This window comes from Gallinula chloropus (assembly GCF_964237585.1).
Source record: "Gallinula chloropus genome assembly, chromosome: 9".
NCBI classification, from domain to species: domain Eukaryota; kingdom Metazoa; phylum Chordata; class Aves; order Gruiformes; family Rallidae; genus Gallinula; species Gallinula chloropus.
Genome location: NC_140094.1, coordinates 6,463,780 through 6,469,277, shown reverse-complemented (window position 1 = coordinate 6,469,277; position 5,498 = coordinate 6,463,780).

Here is a 5,498-nt window from a genome sequence, read left to right as displayed (position 1 = left end):
GTTGCCATGATGCCGCGCCCGCGGTGCCAGCCCCCGCCGCTCGCCCGCCCCGCGCATTCGGCTACAGCCTGCCCCGCCTCGGGGTGGGCCGCGCTCTCTGGGGGACCCGGAGCCGGCCGGGCCCCCGCCCGTCCCCGCGCTGCGGCCTGCGCAGATGTGCCAGACTTCCTCTCCACAGCGGACCGCCACTGAGGCGCGGCAGCGGTGGGGATCCCGGCGCGGCACGGACGGCGGGTGCGGTTCGGCCAGTTGCCGCCCGCCTGGTGTCAGCGGGGCGGGACGAGGGGGGCCGGCCGGAGGCAGCGTTGTGGCGGGCGAGCCTCTGCCTCCGCCCGGAGCGGCGGTACCGGCTCTACTCGCCGGCTCAGAACAGGTAAAGCGGGCCGGGACGGCGCGGCGCCGCGGCCTCCTCCAGCCCGCTGCCGCTTCGTCCGTTGTGCTCCGCCAGGCGGAGACCGACCCGGGAAGCGGCCGGGGCAGCTCCCTCTGGACATACTCGCGGCAGGGCCTTGGGGACGCAGGGGCGCCGCGGGGCCCGGCCGGGGGAGCTCTGGCGGCGGCGGCTCGGCGCGGGCCTGCGGCCGCACAGCGCGGGGCAGGAACACGGCCGGTCACAGCGCGGCAGGGCCGCAGGCCAGGCTGCCGTGGGTGGCTGAGGTGCGGGGACGCGTCTCCTCGCCGCGAGCATGAGGGCCTGCCGGCTCGCTGGGGGCTGCGAGGTTTGGGAGGCGCAGGAGCTGCCGCTGCCCCGGCCGGCTGAGCACAGGCAAGGCCAGCCACTTCCAGGCCACTCCAGGCCTGTCGGCTGCGGGCGGCCCGCAGTCGGTGGCGTGCCCGGCATTCTTGTGTGCCGCTGGGCTCGGGGACGCGAGGCAACTGTGCGGGTTTATCCCCGAGTCAGCAGAGCAGAGGAGCATGCGTGTGGAAAGTGACCCGGTAGTTTTCTGATGTGTCTCCTGTGAGAACAATTGCCATTACAGTAATACAGTACAGGCCTTAAACCTAGATTTTTCATTGATAGGTAGCATCTTTACTCCGTTAGTAGGTTTAGCTTTGTTGCTGTGTATCCTTGTTTAGGTATCTAATTCCCACCTGAAATCAGGATCTGGCATTTTGTGCTTTTTGTATGAGTTTTGAAGATGGGGCCTAGGGCTGCACTGAGACACAGAGAAATAGATTCACTGTGGAAGAAAGGAGAGTGAGTACTAGGAAACTACAGGCTGAGTGGAGAATGGATGGAGAGCTGCCCTGAGGAGAGGGACTTGGGGATGTTGATCGATGACAAGCTCAACATGAGACAGCAGTGTGAGCTGGCAGCTCAGAAGGCCAACCATGTCCTGGGCTGCATCAAGAGAAACTTGCTCCAGTGTGGGGTCCCACCCATGGCAGACAGTCCTTCAGGAACCTCTCCAATGTGAGGCCTTTCCCACGGGTTTCGGCTCCTTACCAACTGCCCCAGCGTGGGTCACTGCTGTGGGGTGCAGTCATAAATCATAGAATGTCTCTCAGGCCCAGACTGCTCCATCCTGGGTACCCACAGAGTCACAAGCTCCCCCTCCCCGAGCAAACTTGCTCCAGCATGGGTTGGTCTCTCCACAAGCTGCAGGTCCTGCCAGGAGCTTACTCCAGCATGGGCTTTCCACTGGGTCACTGCATCCTTCAGGTGTCTGTACCTGCTCCAGCATAGGGTCCTCCATGGGGTGCAGGGGAACATCTGCTCCATCATCATCTTCCATGGGCTGTGGGGGGACACCCACTCCACCATGGTCTTCTCCACGGGCTGCAGGGAAATCTCTCCCCTGGAGCCTGGGGTGCCTCCTCCCCCTCCTGCACTGGCCTTGGTGTCTGCACAGTTTCTTACATCATCTCCGTTTTCTGGGGGCAAAAAGCATCTGCTTGTGGGGTTGGGTTATTTTCTTAAGTATCACAGAGGTGCTGTGACCATCACTGATGGGCTCAGCCTTGGTCAGCAGCGCATCTGGCCTTGAGCTAGCTGGTGTTAGTTCTGCTGGACCTAGGGGAAGTTTCTAGCAGCTTCTTACAGAAGCCACCGCTGCAGCTCCCCTCCACCATGAAAATCTTACCACACAAATGCACAACGTGCATATAACCTAGGAGTCCATCCTGAGTTTGTGCAGTCCTTTCCTTTTGTAGAATATTGTTCTTACTGGCATTGTACTTCGTCCATTTTCCAGACCATTTAACAAGTTTTCTACTACTTATATTCCCTCTCAGTTTGAGATTGCTTGTGGGTCTAATAAGTGTACTCCTTAGTCTGTGACCAAGGTGATTAAAGAAAATAGTGAACAGAACAGGTATAGCATGCTGATGTTTGGACCCTTACTCAAACATACTTGTTTTGACATAGAACTGATGATGATTACTTTCTGGGGGTGGATATTCAACAGGTTTTTTAATTACTGAAGTTCTGTCACAGTTATGCTTCTCTTGTTTGCTTATGAGAACCCCATGGAGAGACTGCTAAAAGTCTTTACTGTAGTAACTTGTTACTCTGCTGCTTCTGTCCATAAGGCCTGTGGTCTGACATGAGAATAAATCAGATGTATATTATGTGCCTTGTCTTCACAGATCTGTGCTGGCTGCTAACACACCTCCTTACCGTCTAGGTACAAACTGGTAATTTGGTTGATGATTTTTTACCAAAGTTTTGAAGGATTTTAGGGGATTTTTGAGAGTGGCACATCTGACAATTCTACTCTTGAGATACCTCATTATCCTCCACGAGTTTTGAAAGGTAACTGTTTGCAGTTCTAAGACAAGATTTTTTGGAAAGAAGTCTAGACTCAGCAGTTCATAGAACCTCTGGCTCAGATAAACATGTTAACCTGTCAGCCATGTTTCAAGGCTGAAATCTTGCCATTTGTTGTTAACTGAGCTAGATGCCATTTTCTGTTCAAACTGAAGAGTTGCAAATGCTTCTGCCTTCTTGACATTAGCCACTTAGTAGTGTCCCCCCAGAACAGCAGACCCACGGTTTTTAAGGTTGCTATTTTCTTGCTAGTATGTCTGTCAGTAATTTTATCATTAGTCTTCATATCTCTGGCCTTTTTAATCTTTGTCTTTCTGTGCTTCTGCCATTCGTTTTTACTGATCATACCTGAGTCAAATTGCCTCCTCCAATTACATTTCTCTTTCTTTCTTTGCATTAAGGTAGTTTGTACTTGTGCCTTTAGTAAAGAAACTGATGTCTCGTTGTAACTCTTGTGCTGTTAAGATCTTACTTGGCATCTGCTTATTGATGTCTGCTTCTCAAAACCCATGGTTTGTTTTTCTGCTGTCTTACTTTCTTCCCAAAGATAGATTATGTGTGGCTACTGTCTGCCCACTTGGATGTACTTCTCATTTTGTTACAAACACAATCATTTAGTCTCCTCTCATCTCTCCCTCCCCACCCCCTGCCTGTTAATTCTTAACTGTATCTGTTTGTCCTGGTTTTGGTCAGGATGGAGTGAATTTCATTTGTAGCAGCGGATGGAATGCTGTGTTTGGGAGTTAAAATGGGAGTAGTGCTGATAACACCCTGATGTTTCTAGTTGCTGTCAGACAGTCAAGGACTTTCTCAGCTCTTCAGGAGAAAGGAGGGGCGAAGCCAGGACAGGTGGCCGAGCTGACCAAAGAGAGTATCCCACGCCAGTTACGTCCTGCCCAGGATATCGGGGGGGCTGACGGGAGGAAGGCCGAGGGCGGCTCCGGGACACGCGGTTCTTGGGGGACGGTCGGGTTCTGGGACGGCTCTGGGCGGCACGGACTGAGTTGTGTGGTTTGGTGAGAAACTGCATTGGGTATCAACAGCTTCATATATTTTTGCTTTGAAGTCCTGTTAGTATTGTTACATTGTATCTTTCTGTTATCTTAGTAAACTATCCTTATCCCAACCCACGGGCCTCTTAATTTCTTGATTTGGGGGTTATTTGCCCCTTCCTCTTCCTTTTTCCCTGCCCTTACTTCTCACCCCCCCACACACACACACTTCCCTTTAACCTGCTCTTTTCCTTTAAGGAGCAGGCAGCTGCGTGGATCTTGGCCCTCAGCCGGGGTGAAACCACGACACTGTTGTAGAAGCACTTCAGGTGGAAATCTGAAGTTTGAAGGACTTGGCTCAGGTAGGCTTTTAAAATGCATTAATTCTACAAGCAAAGCTGATAAAGAAGAGGGGCTGGCAGGATAGAAGTGTAAAAGAATGATGTGAAGAAAGATCCAGTCATTTAATGTTCTGTCAATAAGAAAAAGAGCTTATTCTTACAAGAAAAAGAGCTTATTCCTAGATACTAAAGGGGAAGACAATAGCAAGCTTGGAAACCCACTAGTAAATCCAACAATGATCAATTGAGGAGTAAGATAAACTTGCTCAAAACCCCAGGAACTTTATAGTTTAGTTTGAGACTAAGCAAAAAGCAAGCCCATTCGAAACGCTTTCATTCTGAGGGAGGCAGAATGCTGTTTGAAGGGAACTGCAAACTGCAAAAGCCCATTTGAAAACTTGTGAAACACTGGATCACAGACTGCCAACTGTCCCCTCGTGGTCCCAGTCTCCTTTTTCAGTTCCCTGGGATAAAATATTCTGTGAAGAGGAAACCTGGCTGCTTCAGAGGGCTAACAGAAGCCTGTGAACAGGCACTATCTGAAGTTGTGCATGTTTTTTATGCTGGTGTACCAGAACACCACAGCTTAACGTGCTGAAACAGCATCTTCTGGGATGCTGGAGACCAACCACCCTTCCCTGTAGGAACCATAAATATTGATAACCTGTGTAACGTTCTTAACGCGCACGTGAACCCGCGTTGCACAGGCCACAGGCGCTGACACAACCCGTGCTCACGGCGTTTACTGCCTACAGCCCTCAGCCTGCAGCGCAGCAGCGGGTTCTGCCGGCCCAAGCGCGGCCCGGCTCTGCGGGAGGTTTCTAGTGCAACGCGTCGAGCCCGCCTCGCCTACGGGCGCGGAGCCGGGACTGGCAGCGCGGGTCCTGGGGCGCTCCAGCGACCGCAGCCCGAGGCCTGGCGCCGGTACCGGTAGCGCCTGCGGTGCCCCGCGGCGGCCGCACCGCCCAGTCGGACGGATGTCGCTCCCCTGCCATAGGCACAGCCGCACCGGCTGCGGTGGCCGGGAAAGGCGGAGCTCTGTCCCGAGCCGGGCCTGCGCCCACCTCGGCCCGACGCCCCGCGGGCCGCCTCGCTGGCCGCCGCCCAGCCCCGTGGACAGGGCCCGTTTCCTCGGTCCCCGCGGAGCAGCCCGTAGGTCGCGACCGAGCGCGGCCCGGCTCGTTCCCGCTCCTTGGGCCGCGAGTCCCGCCAGGCGGCGCCCGGGCCGGCGTCTCCTTGGTAACGGCGCGCAGGGTGGGCCGGTCGCGCGCCGCCAATCGGCGCGCGGCAAGATGGCGGCCGCGGGAATCGCGGCTCGGCGTGGCGGCTCGGCAGGGCCGGGCTGCGGGCGGGGGGCCTAGGGCTGTGGCTGCGCTCTGCCGGGCGTTCCGCTGC